The 19,117-nt window shown below is 37.7% G+C and overlaps 1 protein-coding gene across 4 annotated transcripts in view; it reads left to right on the top strand.

Moving 5' to 3' along the window:
* Positions 1–19,117, top strand: part of WASF3 (WASP family member 3) — a 116,921-nt gene that overhangs the window by 34,818 nt on the left and 62,986 nt on the right. For 2 of the 4 annotated variants that reach the window (XM_017537528.2, XM_017537525.2), the window contains exon 2: positions 12,103–12,193. The exons of 1 other annotated variant lie outside the window; for it this stretch is intronic. The gene's annotated coding sequence lies outside the window, so the exon portion shown is untranslated. Of the gene's footprint in view, positions 1–10,862; positions 10,971–12,102; positions 12,194–19,117 lie in introns of all 4 variants that reach the window. One more of the 4 variants, XM_037741695.1, reaches the window with a different exon arrangement.

Raw genomic sequence — 19,117 nt, 5'->3', positions numbered from 1 at the left:
TGTTGTATTCATCACCAAAAGACGAACAGGAGCATCCGCTCTGCATTACTGTACTTATTACCTCCAAGAAGAAACACTGTCGCAGCAGTGTTGAATGTTAATGTCTGTTCTCTACACATCCTCTCTCCACCTCTCCACTTCCATCTTCCCTCCTTTCCTTAGTTGTAGGAACGTGGTATATAGTGGGGGTGATTGCTTTCTTTGTGGCAGGGTAGAGATGATTAGCAATTTGGTCTCTTAGGTTGAAAATGCTTCAATTTATAGGTTATATAGTAGATAGAGCAATGCTATGTTGAAATCTCATGGGTTTGTGGGTTTATATAATGTCTTTTCGGCATTTTTAGGTGCAATAACATTCATTTGCTTTCAAATGGATTTTAAAAATTACTGATAACTTTTGTATTAAGATTTGGGATCATTAAGTTTAAGCATATTGATAAAAAATGGTATTTAATCTGTGTATTTGGTATGTGAATTATGTTGCAGGTATTTTAGGAAATTTCCATGGAATTCCATTTATGTCAGCAGTTGTGAAGGGAGAAGATAATATTGTAGATGTAACTTGCTGGAGTGCCTTTAATTTTAATTCTGTTGACTTTCCCTGTGTATAGGTTTATTGCCACTTATATTTCTTCAGTTTATATGTGGAGTCTATAGTCATTTAATCATTATTCCTGTGCTCAAAGGTTCTACAGAGATGAGGCTTTCCTTTGGGCTCTTCTGGATTTTGAAAGAAGCATTTTGTCACTGGAATGTAGATGATGGTAGATGATGAAGAGAATTGGGCAGAATCTGGATCTTGATACCCTCCTGCCTTCAGGGATGACAGACTCAGCTGGCATTTCATGCAGAATTCAAATTATTAACAGAAAACTCTCCAAAAGTAAATGAAGCTTTAGTTAAATAAACATGAGTATTTCAGATATCAGAATATCTACTGTTTGGAATATCTACATTCCTGTACTCTTTCAGTGAGTACAGGATTGGCCATTATTATCTTTATTTGTAGAAATCAAAGAGGAGCTCGGTCAGGCATATTTGATCTATTGGCCACTGGCCACAAGGATGAGGTTTGTCATTTGGAGACAGATCAGAGCTGCCACCGTAACCTCAAAGAGTGAGGATGTGGCCTGTCATCTGCATACACTCTTTTTGCCAAGAGTGGGCTGAGTATAGCTGCCAGATTGTGGTGATTGTGCTTGTCTGCCAACAGTGCATGTTTTAGTAGTCGAGGAATAATAACTACCATTTATTAAACGCCTCTGCTATCTTGCTGTGTTCTTTACCCATAAGACTTCATCTACCCCTTCACATTTTAAGGGGCGGTATGATTAGCCTTATTTTTATAAAAGGAGAGCTTAAGACTCAAACAGTAATAACTCTTTCAAGGTCCAGAGCTTTTCGATGGTACCTCCAGGCTGGCACTCAGATCGCTGACCCCCACACCTCCGATCTTTCGCTTTACCATGCAGCCTCTGGTCCTCAGAAAATGTTTCCTACAGGATTATATTGGATGACTCTAATTAAATGATTACTGCTACTTAATTAATTGGGAATAGAATTTGATGCTAGTAATGTTTTTGGCAATTAAGAGTTACTTTCTAGGTGACTGAACTTTTACATTTATTTCTAGGAGGTCATTTTTTCCTTGTTTTTTGTTTGTCTCATAAATTATTGTATTCTTGTGGCATGATGGTGGGCAATTTAGTTCCCTGATTGCATTAGATATAGCATGAGTAGGTTTTGACTAGAGGCTCAGGAGCTTTGAATGTAGGCATGTTGTAAAATGTTATTGCTGTGTTTCTCAGTCTTGTTTGAACACGTAGGATCCCCTGTGGGTAGAGGTTTATGAATGTCTTTGTTATACTTTATCCTCAGAGAGAGAAAAAGGAAAACTGAAGTTATTTGTTGAATCGCACATGGAATCTTTATGTCAGTTTAGTATTATAGAGGTAACTTTGAAATACAGTTTGATTTTGGAGTAATTAAAAATTGTTGTGGTAATAATTAAAAAAACCTTTGGAATGCAGTATTTACATCTTGCTATCTCTGTTTGATAATGTACAGATTTCTGTGTACTGTGTGCACTTACATAATGATTTTCATTATTTGTCCAAATGTGAGACTCAACATATTTAATGAAACTAAGTGGTAATCCTGATTTGGCTATGATCTAACCTGTTGGTATCCAACAGATTGCTGACTGTGTGGTATTTTAGTTTAGGATATTTGTCACCTGATTTTTAAGTCTGAGCTTGAAGAGGAAGGAGATAAGGGCCCATGGGGAGTTAAGAGTAACTGCTGTTGGTACCTCTGTTAAATTTGTCTTTCTCCTGAAATAGCTGTGGAAGTGCAGCCCTCCAGGTATAAGCTGACGATAAAAAACACAGCACTATCCTCCTTCTGGCCAGTTGTAGAAGGCTCCACAGTTCCTTGTGTTGGGGCCCATATGGTACCTTTTGTAGGGATTGGACTGTAGTTGATGAGAGGACATATTAGAAAATCCAGATTGAAAGAGCAAGGTGAGGTTGGAAGTTAAAGGTGTTCCAGCACCTGAACAGGAGCCAGGTGAATATTCAGGAATCAAGGTGAGTCAAATCAAGGAAGTAAAAACATGGATAACTAGTTGGTCAGTTGAGCAGATGCTCAGGAGGCAATATGAAATCAGAGACCAGGGATGGGATATAGGCATGGGAGAAAGGCAGAGACTCAAACCAGTAAAGGGTGTAAGGCAACTTTAAGCACAGTTAAGAAAACCCTTTTTCGGCTGTGCACGGTGGTTCACACCTATAATCTCAGCATATGGGAGCCTGGGCAGCATAGTGAGAGGCCCTGTGTCTCTCTACTAAAAATATTTATGAAAAACTTTAAAAAAGGAAAACATCTTTTATACTTATTTATGATGGCCTGTGAAAAACTTCAAGGATTTTCTGGTTGGAGACAGGGTGGTGGGGCCAAAGGTAAGGATAATGCCCTGGTTTGGTTGCTGAAGTTAGGGAAAGAAAGATATTTGTCTACTAGATTATTCTTAGGTGGCATCATAAACAGTAATTTAATGCATATGTACATAATAAGGCTTCTGATTGAGTTGCGAAGACAGAATATAGGCCTGTGAAGGTAAATCCCATTGGAAAGTAGCGTGTGTTGGGTTTCATATTGGTGATACTCCTATTGAGTTCTGTTGGAGTTAGGAGGATGGAGTGATCTTGCTGGGTGGGGGTGGTCCTGAAACCATAGTGAAGAAGATAGAGTCAATCATAGAAGCAGTGGAGTTTGGAATAAACCTACGAACTTAGATGAGACAGTTGCAGGTGAGTATGTCTCCCAACTTTATTGACTCTGATTTTTTTTTGGATGAGTCACTCTATTAGACTGTTTACTAATTTGCAAGATAGTTAAACTAATTCCTATCTTGCAGGTGTCAAGGTTGTAGGGGATTAAATGAGATGATTTATGTGAAAGCCCTTTGTAAATGGCACTGTGGATTCAGATGTAAGTTGTTATTAATAAATTGCCAGTTGCAATGGGGAGCCTGTTGGATAACAGCTTTGTTTTAATTCATTCATCATATGTAAATGAGGTGGTACTCTTTGTAATCAGAGCTGTTTAGTGAAGGTCATATTAGAGGGAAAGACTCAGGAGGCCGTTTTTAAGTAAGGTTGGTATATGCCTGAGATTTCACTTATAAACCTATAAATACACAATTAATATTGAAAATTACCGTTTAATGTACATCTATAGTGCTTTGCATTTTTTTGGTTGATAAAAAGAAATGTATTTGAAGAGAAAGTTACTGAGCTATAAAAAAAAAAGTAGTCCATTTAGTGGCAAAATTACAGGATACTTCTCATTCTACATTCTGAAACAGGCTATTTTTAGCATCTCTTTGAATCAGGGATGAATTCTAGTTATAGGGTTCAGTAATTAAAGCAGGAAAAATATAAAGTAGTTTAGGCAAGAAAGTCTTTTTACTTGAGTTGGATTTGTTTCAAGGTTTAAACTGTCATCTCAAGGACCTCCCTGGAAGCCACTGTTTTCCTAATCTTTGTGGGGTCAAGAGCGAGAGGAAGTTCCAAAAGATTGGCCAAGGACACAGTGTCCCACTTTTCTAGAACAGGGGAGTTTTAAAAAGTCTGGAATTCTCTTATTTCCTAACTGGTAAACTTGTATCTGTGTTCTCTGCACAATCCTGGATAGAGGCATTAGGGTCCTTTGGCCTTTTCCTGCCTTTCCTGTCCTCAGGCCTGCCCTTCTGGTCAGTGCTTCCACCCTTAGGACCTCTGGCCCTCTGTCCAGCTGTCCTGCTGGCCCCTGATTTTCCAGCAGTTCTCGGGCTGCCTCTGAGTATTGCTAAAGAAAACTGGTTAATAATGCTCTTGGTACCAGTCCGCATTTGTAGTTAATGGTGGTAGATTATTCAGAATGTTGCTGAACAGCTTTTTTACTTGGTTCTAGTCAACAATCTTTCCTCAAGCAGGAAGCCTTATTTTATCTTTTTATGCCCATTGCAAAGAAGCTCATTAATTGTTTGGTGGAGTTGAAACAACTGTTGACTCAAATTCTCATGCTTTCTGCCTGTGTGGCACTTAAAAGTGGTGGTCACAGAGCCAACTCTGGGTCACTGTGAGGCAAGTCCAGCTTTTCTAGTTGAAGTAGGTTAGGAAAATGCTTTTTTTTTTTTTTTTTAGCTCAGCACTTGGGAAAAATCACTTCTTTGACAAATGTTTTTGGGTGTTGTCTGTGTGCCAAGCATTGCGCCAAGTGCTAGAATTAAAAATAAAAAGATTTGTCACAGTGAAGTATGAAGTTAGGGATCAAAGTATTAGGATCCACAGGTGGCTGCCTGGGGCCAGACTTGTCTACTGTGAACATTAAAAAACGAAGCGGAACTGTCACACATGGGCAGAAACATCATATGATTAGATTATCAAAGTTTTCCTTTGAAAACCAATTATATTTACTGTGGATTTCTAACCATTTTCAATCTCTAAATTCTTTGATTTTTTAGTAGTTTGGTACTTTTTGTTGTGGTAATGAATAACTAGGCAAATTTAAGAGTAGGGACTACGTTTGAACTTAAATCATCTCGGTTTAGGTTTTTGTGTTCTCATTTGTTCATTATTTGTTTTGTTCTGAATCCACATTGATTGAGAGGTTGCCATGAACTCCTTTCTGTGTGAAACCCTGGGATTGATACTGAGATGCAGTGAACATGCTCCCAGCTCTGGTGGGTTGTTGAGGTTGGCGGGGCAGCACTTGGTGGTGCAGTAACAGTGATTGGTGCTCTTTGTTGCTTGTTAAATGAGGCAGACAGCTCTTCCCATGGGTTAGATCATTTAATTCTCACAGTCTGATTTTTGTAGTTTGGGAAACTTAGGTTTAAATAAACTGCCTAGAGTTTTCTGTAGCTTCACAGGAGATGAACGGTGGATACACACACACTTTATTTTAGGAGCAAGTTCTGTGTCTGGAGCTCTTTGACTGCCTCTTTTTTCTTTTTCTTTTTCTTTTTTTTTTTTTTTTGTGGCGGGGACAGGATCTCACTCTGTGCAGTGGTGTGATTGTAGCTCACTGCAGCCTCGACCTTCCAAGCTCGAGTGATCCTCCCATCTCATTCTCCTGAGTAGCTGGGACTACAGGTGTGTGTCACCATGCCCAGCTAATTTTTTATTTTTATTTTTTTGTAGAGACAGGTTTCTCCATGTTGCTTGGGCTGGTCTCAAACTCCTGGGCTCAAGCGATCCTCTTGCCTCAGGCTCCTAAAATGCTGAGATTACAAGTGTGAGCCACTGCCCTGCCCCTTTGACGACCTCTTGTAGCACAATATTTAGATGGTGATAAGAATTTATCTTTATTATGACTTTGTATACTCTTTGCATCTCAAAGGACAGAAATCAGTCTCTTGGTGTCACTGTTTACTGCAGCTGGAACCAGCCTTCTCTTATAGCACTTCGAATGCTCAGGAGTCCCCCATATCCGAAGTTTTACTTACCAGGCTTTCAGTTACTGGCAGTCACCTGTGGTCTGAAAATATTAAGATATTTTGTGCATACATGTGTAAGAGAGACAGCATTCATGTGACTTTTATTATAGTAGATTGGTATAATTGTTCTGTTTTATTATGAGTTATTGTTGTTAGTCTTACTGTGCCTAATTTATAAAATAAATTTTCATAGGTATGTATGTATAGGAGAATACTTAGTATATAGGGTTTAGTACTATCCACAGTCTCCGGCATTCACTGAGCATCTTGGACTGTGTACTTCTCAGATGGGAGGGAGGGTTCCTGTGTCTCTCTTTTCCACTTAGCACTTTCTAGCTTGTGGTGTGGTATTTTTTTTTGTAACACAGCTTTACTTTTGTGTGAGTCATAGTTATACTTCTGATGCATAATAGTGGGCTAGTGTCAGAAGGCAAATTCTGAGTAGCTGGGACTACAGGTGTGCGTCACCATGCCCAGCTAATTTTTTATTTTTTATTTTTTGTAGAGATGAGTTTCACCATCTAATTAAAAAAAAAAGATTCTAATTGGCTTTTATTTGTGATTCTAGCATTGAATCATACTACAGAACACTCATCCTATAAAATAGGATGAGTGTTCCGGTGAGCTGAGGAGAGGAGCTTGGCTTTATAGGCAGAAAAAGGCTGAAGAAAGCAGAAATAAAGAATGAACAGCAGATTGGTCATTTCAAAATTACTTTCCTTTAGGGTTAAAACAGAGGGAACTTTCTTATTATCCCAGCTCAGGTAAACTGGGCCTCTTCTGATTGGTTGCCACGAATCTCTTATTTTTGTTTTTAGTAGAAAACTGGCTTGTTTCAGAGCAGTTTTTTTGTTTTTTTGAAACAGGGTCTGGCTGTCACTCAGACTGCAGTGCTGTGGAGTGATCTCAGCTCACTGAAACATCAACTTTCCAGGCCCAGGCAATCCTCCTGCTTCAGCCTCTTGAGTAGGTGGGACCACGGGAGTGCGCCACCACGCCTAGCTAATTTTTAAATTATTTATAGAGACAAGGTTTCCCTGTGTTGCCTAGGCTGGTCTCAAACTCCTAGACTCAAGCAATCATCTTACCTAGCCCTCCCACAGTACTGGGATTACAGGCATGAGCCACTGAACGCAGCTGAGTTCAGTTTGATTAAGTGGCAGTTACCACAAGTGACTCCATTCTGGTTTGGTCTGGTCTGCTGGGGCCTAGTGCAGGAGCTCAGTCTAAAATAATGCTTCCCCCCACTCCGAAACTGTGTTAAATAGTAGTAAATGTTCGAATGAATTGATGAGTGGTTGATGGAGCCCAGATTGTTGTCTGGGCTGTCAGATTCGCTGGCCAGGCACTATTAACCGGGAGGCATGGGACACTCACGGACTTTTACAATGTCATATATCAGGAATTGGTTCCTTTTTCTTCATATTTTACAAGGCAGTTATTCTTCATTAAATGGAAGGGAAAGAAAATACCATCTTATGATTCTTATATTTAGGTCTGTGATAAGTAATTTTTGAGTGAATAAAGTACTCAAAACTGGGAGAATTTCTCTTCATTTGTTCTCTCATAGAATGATTAATACAGTTTTATTGAAATTAAAATAGACCTAAGAATATGATACAGATAGGTGTTCAGTGAATGTCAGCTAACATTATTTTTAACTAACAGCAGTATCTCTTCTGCTACTTGTTTTATATTTATTTGTTTTTGTTTACTCTTCCCCACCAGATAAACTTTCTGGGGCAAAGACCTTATTACTTGACATTGTTTTTGCTTCACTTTCTATAAGAGGTTAGTTATGTGTTGAATGGTATGGTGGGGTCAGCTAAAATGTGTTCATACTGGCTTTGACTTTAAAAGGTGTGGGACTGTTCTAGCAATGGGGTATTGAAGCTCAGAAAGTCAACCTGAGAGTCCAAGAAAGAGGAGAAACACCAAAATTGCTATCTTGTTATGCTAGACATGCTTTTTACTAAAAAAATTATATTTGGCATTCTTATGAGGTACATTTCTCTGAAGCTAGGCTACATTTCTGTAGTGTCTTGCAGTCTCATAAATAGAACGTTATATGTGATTAGTTGAAAACATTGATGATGTAATCTCATCAATAGAAGTGAAAAGAAGAACATAGAATTTCAGCCTGATTTAGGAGGTAAGGCTGGGAAAAGCGGTAGGGAAATAGAGCTATATCTCAAGCTAGCTTCTCATTTCTGGAAAGCTAGAATTTGGAGGCTTACAAGAGATGTCAAGGACCAAAATAGTAAATCCAAATACAATCAGATTAGGATAATATTGGTAGATTAACAATGAATCATTTAGATACAACCTGTTCTCAGGTTAAGTGTTTTCATATAGCAGAATTCCTTATTTCATATTGATTTGGTTGTTGTGGATAAATAAGATTAAAGGACATATTACTAGGGAAAATTTTATTACCTAGTAAAATGCCCTAAAGTACAAAATTGTGTATTTCATGAGATAAACTGTCATTTCTCTCATCAGACTAGAGAGGAATGTAAACTGAATGAAGTGAGCTGTTGTTGAGGTGAATGGTCTGTAATGTATTTGAAATCACCTGCACTGATGTTGACTGTCATAAAGCTGCATGGTCCCCTCCTCCCCCTCTTCTTTTTGGCAAAATACTTTTTTTTTACTAAGCAGTTATTTTTCCTGGCTTGACTTTGGTCTGTGATGATTCCTTAAATTGGGACTTCTGTGGTTTCATGATGTCATTTTTCTTTTCTTTTTTCCCTGAATGGTATAAATAATTTTTATTTAGTAGCAGTATTTTAATACTTAGGCCTAGGGACAGCAAGGTTACATTTTGTTGCTACCATATTGAGATCATTATTTGGAACCCAAGGATAAGTACATCTGTGATGGGATTTTAGCAGGGAGAGGTCCTTAGAGATTACCCAGTTTGTTCCTCTATTCAGTGATTTGTTCATTATTCAAATATTACAGTGTCTATATGCTTTTCTTTGCAATATTTTTTCCCCAGATGTTGGTAATAACACTTTCAATACAACTATGTCAAGCCAAAAACCTTAGAAGAGTACTGTCCAGCATAGTAACCACTGACCACATGTTACTATTTAAATGAACATTAGTTAAAATGAAGTAAAATATTCAGTTCTTCACTCACATTAACCACGTTTCAAGCTGGATCCAGTGTTCCCTGTGGCTAGAGGCTGCCTTGTGGGACAGTGTCACTGTGTAGAACATTTCCATCACTGCAGGACATTTATTTGGACAGCACTGCCTCAGAGCACTACCTTGACTCCAGGGGACATCTCAGCATCCCCATCCCGCTTAATCTCCTGAGACCTATGTCTGTCAGATCTGTTCCCTTTAAAAAAACCTTTCCTTGTCTTAGCTTAGGTCTTCATCATCTGTAATCTGAATTATGGCTTAAATTCAGTGACCAGCCTTGTGAAGCTGTCCTTGCTGCTGCCCCTCCACCTGCAGCCACCTTCTCCCTTGTGCTCTGTGCATCCCTGCATACACCAGTTAGAGCGCTGGTCCCACGGAATGCTACCTGCTTGTTTACGGACTTTTCTTCTGGTGGACAAAGGTTCTTGGGAGTGCAGGATTGGGCTTTGGTTTTTCCAGGGGTAGGGGCATGCACAGTGACTGACACATAACCACATATATACATGTTTATTGAGCAGGTAGAGGCATGGATGGATGGAGGCCATAGCAGGTTGCAGTTTGAGGGCAAGAGACCTTTGGATACCTGGAAGGTAGACGACAGGACAAAATTTCCGACAGGAGCATAACGGATGCAAGGCGAGAGGCAGGAAGTTACAGGGCAGTTCTGCTCCTGGACAGTAGCCACAGGAGAGCACTGTCAGCACCATTCAGAGTGTAGCCATTGATGGAAACAGAATTAGAGTGATGGTGTTACATGGAAAGAAGCATGCTTCCCTGTGCTGGCCAGTATTGCACCTCTTAGTAGAGGTGCTGTGTTTCCACTTAGCAGCCTTAACCTGTGACTTCAAAGGAGTTACTGATATGCTCTCCACTGTCAAATGTGTACCTATGTATTCACAAAGTCTAGTTAATTCTTCAAGACTTTTATGGTTCCTGACTTATGTTAGGAATGTTAGCAGCTCAGCAGCAGAGAAAAATGCATGTGTCCATGTCCAAGAGGATAGTAATAATGCCCTTTATCTACAATCTAATGCAGATATTGCTTACTTTCTTCTTTTTTTTGTGGAGACAGGGTTTCGCCATGTTGCCCAAGCTGGTCTCAAGCTCCTGGGCTCGTGATCTGCCTGCCTCAGCCTCCCAAAGTGCTGGGATTACAGGTGTGAGCCACACAGCACCCGGCAAGAACAGTTAGTTACTTTCCAGCCACACTCCTCCTGATTCCTTGTTTTCCTAGCTGTGTGATCCTAAACAACTCACTTTTGATCCTAATTTCTTCATTTTTAAATGGAGATATTACCTGCCTCTGAGGACTAAGTTAGTGTATATGAGATACTAGCTCTATGCTTAGACCTGAGTAAAGCATTTACTGAGTAATAACTAATAACAAAAATAATAAGTCCATAGCCTTTCACACAAATGGGAAAATTCGTAATTTTTCACAAAGGGAGAGTTACCACGTGATTCTTAAACATAATGGTCATCCAGAAAATACAAACGATGCTGGACATTTTCCTTCTCCTTAGGCACAATTAGCTAGATATAACCATCTCTTAAGTGAAATGTATAGTGCTGCTTACTCAGAATCATCAAGCTGAATCAGCTGATCTAGTAGAGGTGAAATTCAACCTAGATAATCTAAACTCAGGGATAGTTTTCTGTATTTGGAAATAAGGTGATCACTTATGCAGATTACTTAGGAAAAAACTCACTTTTCTCTTTTACTCAGCATCAAGAACATGCTTTACAGCTGCTCCGAAGGAAGAGAAGAAAATTGTGTGCTGCTTTAGTTTTAAATAAGTAAAACAGGATGTATAAAATAGAGTATCGCTGAATGGTAATTCTTTTTTTTTTTTTTTTTTAACTGTTAAAAGGGTGGTTGCGGTCTTAACTGTGTGGGTTCTTAGATTCTACTGGCCTACGTAGAATTCATGTGGGTTCAGATAATTCCTTTTAGTAGACTCAAAGTTGCTTTTCTCCCATAATGAAATGGCGCAGTTTCTGCCTTCTCATGCCTGGACCTTCTTTCCCAAGCCTCGCTCCTCCCATCCATGTTTGACCTTCCCGAAACCGCACCTTACCCCACTTCTGCGCCACTGTGCCCTCGCTTTCTTGTTTCTACCTTATTAAAATTATCTGCATTATTTGCTACCCTCACAAGACTGTGAGTACCTTCATGAACAGGCATTTTCTTATTCATTTTTATGTGTTCAGCGTTTAAAGAGGGGCTGACTTCTACAAGATGCTTGTTAAAGTCTTGCTGAGTGAATGGATGCCTGTTCACTAAAATTTTCTTGTGTGTGTTCTTCCCAAGTAAATTATAATTCTGAGTAGGAAACTATATCATGTTTCTTTTTACCTTATAGCTCTAGCACATTGATACACAGCACTGACCAGTTTGCTCTATAGCCTTGCTGTTATTGTCCAGTGTCCTGGAAACACTTTCTAGGGTATGTTTGGCAGTTATTAAATGTGTTACTGTTTTACACCTGCACCTACTATTAGAATATTTATAAAATGATTACCAAGACTTTTATTGAATTTGAATATTGTTATGGGAAAAATTGATAAAAATGCTCTTATTAGGTACAGTTATGTGAATGATTACTGTTATTTGATTCAGTCTGGAGATAGTAACAAAACCTAAAGTATGTGTGTTGTTGAGTAACTGAATTGAGTAGTTTAGTTGAATACATTTAAACTTGACTTTTTCTTTTTCTGCCCTTTGGCCATTGTTTATGGTGAGTCCTTGAAGTTAATTTCAGAGGTTTTTCCAGGATAGGGGGTTGGAATTATACAGGATTTCACACACCTTATTAGTTCCTTAGTTAAACTAGTTAAAAAATAGTTCAGGAATTAGAGCTTCCTTGAAATTGTTGAAATGTGAAATTTGAATTTAAGACTTTCTTGAAGACTTGAATGCATTTTGCCTACTGCTAATTTGTTTTTTCTTTTCTTTATACTTTTAGTTTTGATTGCTGTTACTACTACTGATAACTGAGCCAAAGTGGTGATGCTACTTGAGGGGAATTTCTGCAACCCATAGTCAACGAGTATATGGTAAGAATGTGTGCCTTTTACCCTTAAAGCCATTTAATTTCTGTATAATTATAGTTTAGAAATTTAATTAAAAATAGAATAGCATAAAATATTTTAATATTTTTGAATGTTAATTTAATATTAATATGCTTTAATAAATATTAACAGCAGATAATATTTTAGTGCTTTAGATCCTAATCAATAGTTTGTGACTTTGAAAGAGAAAAAAAATAACTTGATTTCTTCATTTCCATATTAATTTTTTTTGCGTGAAAAGTATGATTATGTAGTTTATGACTTATTAAGCGGAGATCTCAGTTTTCTTCCCTATGTTTTTGCCCATTTACTTTTTCTTTCCTGGAGTTAACCAATTCTTTGCTATCTGAATCTTGCTAATAATGAATGGGTGTGAGAAGTCAAGATTTAAAAACTTAAACCTAGTCAGTTTTACTATAATTTACTCTGAACTGAGGTGGTGGTAATTAGAATAGTGGCTAAAATGAGGTTTTTAAATTATTTATGGATTTCAATGAGCTGTCTTGCTCTAATTTTAAGGGGTAATTGAGGAGTAATGAGACATAGCAGACTAGCAGGCCATGTCATTTCTTTGAGCTTCACTTTCTTCATGTGCAAAATACTATCATCTGTCTTGCCTGATTTATGAAATAGTAAAAATCAAATGAGTTGATGAATATGGAATTTTCCTTCTCTTTCTTTCTTTTTTCTTTTGGAAGGATAGGGAGAGATTAACAAGTCTTTTGGTTTTAAGATGGTATTGAAAGAGAACATAAGGTAGAAGAAAGAATATTATACCAGAAGCTGGAAGACCTGATCTCTAATCCTAGCTCACCTTGACCTTGGGCATATCATTACATATTAATTTACCATAGGAAAATTGAACTTGATTTCCATAGTTCCACTTTACAGGTAATTTTTCAGGAATATATCTGTGTTCTCTGACCACAATTTAATTAAGCTAGAAGTTGGTATCACATATCCAAGAAATTCCAAAATATTTTGAAATTAGTGATCACATCCTGAAAACCCATGGGTTAAAGAGGAGCTTACTAGGGAAAATACCTTGAATCAAATGAAAATGAAAGCATGACGTAACCAAAATGTATGAAATGCACCTAAAGCACTACGTTAAGGGGAAATTTATAGTGTTAAATGCTTATATTAGAAAATAAAAGTTAAATAGCTTTTGGGCTTTTCCTGTATGTCATGATGGGTTAGAGGCTGATTGTAGTTCTGATAAATGGCTTCTTTCACTTCCTATCCAATTAATGTGAAGAGGGGACATAGTTAAATTTTTTTTTGTCAGATAAGCATTTATTTTTTAACACTAATACTGTCTAGTATTTGTGTTCCACTTCATAGTTTTTGGAGGGCTTTCAGGTGTGTCATCTCACCACAGCCTTTTGAGATAACCAGGCAGATATTACTGCTTTCATATTTAAAATAAGGACTTGAGGCTTTTCAGATCTCAGCTCTTGAGGAACTAGGGGCGTCTGCTTGCCACGCCATCTGCTTGTTTGGCTGCCGTGCTACGTTTCCAGGTCACTTGAAGAAGTGCAATCTGTGTTCAGACTGTCGTAGGTGACACACTCTGATTAGCTTGGGAGGCAGATTCTCTTCGATGAGGGAATTCTCTAGGAGGAGTACTTTTTTGGGATATTTCTATTGCTGTTTGTATTATGCCCATGAGCGGTGGCCTTTTATTAAGTACTGTTTTGGAGCTCTGCCTGTCTAGTTGCTAAATGTGTCTTTCCTGTCTCATTTCTTTTATCATGATATTTAATCCTGTGTGTGGCTAACAGTTGACTTATTTTTACTTGACCTTCATGTTAGAATGTACATATTAAATAAACGTTCGGTGATCTCCTACTTTGTCATACTCTTATCTATCTCCACAGATTCATTTCTAAACAGCTTTATTGAAGAATAATTGACATACAGTAAACTATGCTTATTTAAAATATATAATTTGATAAATTATTTAAAATACGTATACACTCATGAAGCCATCACTGTAGTTGAACTGGTGACCACTGTTTTCTCATGGCCCTTGGTCATTTCTTCTACGTCTCTGTCCTACCCTCACGTAACCATTGGTCTGCTTTCTGTCACTGTAGATTAGTTTATATTTCCTAGAGTGTTATGTAACTGGAATAATACAGTATGTAGCCTTTTGTCTGGCTTTCATTCAGCATAATTATTCATTCAGCATAGAGATTCAGCTCTCTTGTTGCATGTATCAGTAGTTCATTCCATGTTATCGTTGAATAGTATCTCACTCTATGGATGTAATGCAGTTTGTTTATCCATTCACCTGCTAATGGACACTTGGATTGTTTCTAGTTTTTGGCTCTTACAAATCTCCAAGAACATTCATATACAAGTCTTTATGCGGGCCTATGCTTTTTTTGTGTGTGTGGGGTGAATACCTAAGAGTAGAATGGCTGGAACGTGTGATAAGTGTATGCTTAACTTCTTAAGAAGCTTGCAAACCGTTTTCCAAAAATTATTTTAATTCTCTTGAGCAGTGGATGATAGTTGCAGTTTATCCACGTTCTCACCAGCACTCTGTATGGACAATCTTTTTAAGTGTAGCCATTCTCATCAGTGTGCAGTCGTATCTCCTGAAGTTTGAATTTGCCTCTCTTTAATGACTAATGCTGTTGAGCATCTTTCATGTGCGTGCTTGCCATCTGCATAACTTCTTCAGTGAAGTGTCTATTCAAATCTTGTGCCATTTTAAGAAATTGGATACCTTATTATAGAGTTTCAAGAGTTCTTTATATATTCTGTATCAGACCTTTATCAGATATATGATTTGTACTTTTATTTTATTAGCATTTTTTTCCTTTTTACTCCAGAATGAAATTTTTGGGAGCGATAATGGGATTATTTTTTGTTCTTATTTTTCACTTTCCCCAACCCCTATAAAAGTAGATAGTCTTTGTCACCTTCTTCCTTTTCTTCCATTTTCTGTCAGGGCACTTAATTTGTATTCTCTGTTTGGGGGGCTGTACATGAGTTAATGCGTGTGAGGTGGTCCCCCCTCCCCTTCAGGACAGAAGATTCTTAATTAGTGAATATGTTTGCATGGCTGCGATGGTCAACTCTTTATTTCTGGAGGCTGGACATCTGCCATTCCAGTTGTTTTCAGTATTGACTCGGCGTCCCTGGGGCATAGTCAAAAGCCTTTCCTGAAATACTCCAACATCAGAAGCCAGAACAGGGCCAGATTCAGATTCAGTGATGAAAATGCTGGAGACAATTTACCAACACATCCCCTGATTATTACATGTTCATTTCTAATTTGATTGTATTGTACTTACTGTGTGATTGCAATTTTCTGTGCAATTGCAATTAACTTTTGTGTGTGACCTAATTCATAGCTTTTTTTCTTACAACTTTTCCGTATGTTTTAAAAATAGGCATTCTCACATTTATGTATAACATTTAAAAATAACTATCAATTAACACTTGTTAATTGTATTATTATTCAAATCTTGTTTTTTGTTGGTTTCTGAGAAAAGTATGTTGAGTCTTCTGCAAAAGGATAATAAAAGTTCATAATTGTCATTTTTAATTTTTTTAAACCAATTAAATATATGTTTCTTCCTCTCCATCTGTTTTTGTTGCCTTCACCTTGAGTTTCTGTTGTGTCTTAGAGTCTGACTCCCTTTTGTTGTTAGCATTTGCCTGGTGTATATTTTTAATCTCTTCACTTTTCTCACTCCTAGTTATTTCATTTTAGATATATTCTTGAATATTTATCTTAAAAAATCCGAATGACTCAGTTTGTGTGTTGTTTTGTTCAGTGGAGACTGTTCGGTGAGTGATAAGGACATGAACTGAGTCCAGGTTGCCTGGGGTTGAATTCAGGCACTGCATAAACTGGCTGTGTAGTGTCGGCTAAGTTTACTTAACTCTTGGTGCCTGTTTCTTCCCTATACAATGGAAATATTAATAGTTTTCTATCTCATTTTATAAGAATTAAATGAGTTAATATATGTAAAATTCTTAACAGTGCTTGGCACATTCTGTAAGTGGTTTGGCTGTGTCCCTACCCAAAATCTCATCTTGAGTCATAATTCCCATAATTCCTATAATCCCCAAGTGTCAAGGGAGATACCCAGTGGAGGTAATTGAATTATGGTGGTGGTCTCTCCCATGATGTTCTTGTGTTAGTGAGTTCTCATGAGATCTGATGATTTTATAAGTGTTTGGTAGTTCCTCCTACATTATTCTCCCTCCTGCTCCATTGTGAAGAAGGTGCCATGCTTCCCCTTTGCCTTCCACCATGATTGTAAGTTTCCTGAGGTCTCCCCAGCCATGTGGAACTGTCAGTCAGTTAAACCTCTTTCCTTTCTAAATTACCCAGTCTCAGTATCTTTGTAGCAGTGTGAAAATGGACTAATACAGTCTTAGCCATTAATAGGTGAATTCGCCCATTAACACTTACTATGATTATTTGGAAGGCCATAATCACCATTAGTGCCTTTTTTTTTTGTTAAGAAAATTAATCCTTTCTGTCCATTGATGACTTTATTATAATTTTTTCCTGTAATGGTTCATTATTGATATATCCAGTATTTTCCAGTTTTTTTTACTAAATCATATTGTTTATGCAGATAACACCTGAATGTATACATCTTTTAAAAACTTGAAACACATATGCAATTAAAGTACCTTTTGAGTCTCACCTCTGTGCCTTCCCCCTTAGGGTAATCCATTATTATGTATTTCTCCCCTTAGACGTAATCCATTATTATGAATTTGAGCTGTTTCCTTCTCTCTCTGTTGCATGCATACGCGCGTGCGCATGTGCGCGCACGCGCGCACACACACACTCTCTTTCTCTCTCTTTCTCTTTCTTTCCCCCTCTCTCCTTCTCCCTGTCTGTCTCATATACATGTAGGACTGACTACATAGTACTTCTTACTAAATGAAATACTGTAATTCTGAATCTTGTGTTTTTCAGTCATTGCTGTGTTTTAGAGGTCACTTCGTATATATTTATCTTGTTTCTTTTAACAGCTGCCTTTCCCCTATTCGTAGTCATTTCTAGTTTATTGCTATGTGCTTCTATGAACATTCTTGTACATAAATTATTATGCACAAGTGAGAATGTTTCTCCAAATGAGAGATGGAAATGCTAGGGTCAATAGTATGCATATTTCTAATTTTATTAAATATAATTCTTTTGAAGGACAATTTGACGGTTGGCTGCCATTTGTATTTCTCTGATGTAAATTGCCTGAATCTTTTCATTATAGTTCTCCAACCACACATCTGATGGCCATAGTCCTTCCTGTCATATTTTTGGCTTGTAGTTTCTTCTTTTAATCTCATCTCGTTGCCTTTCAACTTTGGAGGTTACCATTTGTAGTCCTTGTAGTATTGCACATATTTTAAATGTACATCTTTTTCATCATTTCTATGGATTTGAAACAAAGGTGAAAGCTAGTCTAGGTACTCTGTTTATTAGATTCTATTTCTTTAATCCTCCATTTCAAATTATATAACTTTTGAAAGGATTTCCTATAAATGAGCTAAGGTTATGCACATACGCACATGCCATATACAACCTGCTTATAAGTGTCTCATTTTAATGGAGAAATATGCTTAGCATATGCTGCAGCCTTAAATGGAAAGTAGATTACATTTAATCCCAAATCAAGGAAATGGAGATTGCCTTCCTTGTCTGAAATACCACCTTAAACTGTCATTTTCCTTAGTTTACCCACAGCAGCATTTCTGTAAGTCTCCTTGGAGGCTGGGTATATATTCTAGTCTTATGCACACAGCTTCTTGGCAGACATCAAATGGAATTTGACTTACCAGATGTTATACTGAATCGTGGTCTGCAGAGATCTGGATGGAATACATTCTTGGCTGGGGAAGTGGGATGGATACAAATATCTGGGTCAATACAATGGTTAACCAAAGGGCAGTCATGTTATAAAAAGTCATGTGTATCAGAAATACAAAACAGAATAAGATGGGGATCTGAAGCTTATGCATGCAGTCAGCAACAAGACAGTGTCAGGAGTTGAAGGACCAGACAAAACCGTCTGTTTAATAAGAAAATATTCAATATAAAAGGAACCTTGGAAATGAAAACCACCTCCTTTTTGGTCAGAGCTGAGTCTTCACGGCAGATGTTCAGGTGCTTAGAGCATTAAGAATGGGGAGGGACCTGCTGGGATAGAGGGAAGGAGAATGAAAAGAAATATCGTATTAGAAGTCAAGGATTACTTTCCCCTCCTTGGCTGCCTTTTTATCCTGGTAGACACAGAAATGAAGTAGCCTTGGCTTACTGGCATATTTCTAAATGGGACTTGTAGGAAGCATTTACCGTGGGGGTGTGGTGGGCAGAGCACCGGTGGAATTGAGACACTGAGATTCTAGTGTCTACTCCAGGATGCAGGAGATTTTGGGTCTCTTTGCTGTAATCTTTGATTGTAAAATAAAGTTAGGCTAGATCTGCAAGATTCCATTGATCTAAAAATTTTTTTTTATTAAGTAGCTGACTTTATTCGGCTGGTCAAAGCAGGGAAGGTAAAATAGTTCCTGGTCGAAGCACCTTGGAGGTTCCTGGGTTAGTAATGTGCATCAGAATAAAAATCTATTCTATGCACAATAAAGGACTATAAAACAGATGCAGGTTCAACTATTAAACGTATTCTTCAGTCCTGCATGTTCGAGTATCTAGTTAAATGGAAACCATGTCCTAAAGGGACTTAGAAATAAAATATGGGTATGTTTTTAAAATATTTTATGTCTAATGGGAGTTTAATAATTTATTTAACTTTAAAAATCTGAACTAAAATGAACATAATACAGAGTGTAAAAATTTATTGAAGCATAGATACATGGAGGGTGGTGAGTTATAGAACAGCAGCTTTTTTAGAGAGCCCCCTTTACCCTCTC

Source organism: Cebus imitator, unplaced genomic scaffold (assembly GCF_001604975.1).
Source record: "Cebus imitator isolate Cc_AM_T3 unplaced genomic scaffold, Cebus_imitator-1.0 Scaffold103, whole genome shotgun sequence".
Classification (NCBI taxonomy): Eukaryota; Metazoa; Chordata; class Mammalia; order Primates; family Cebidae; genus Cebus; species Cebus imitator.
This window is presented reverse-complemented; position numbering and strand designations above follow the sequence as displayed.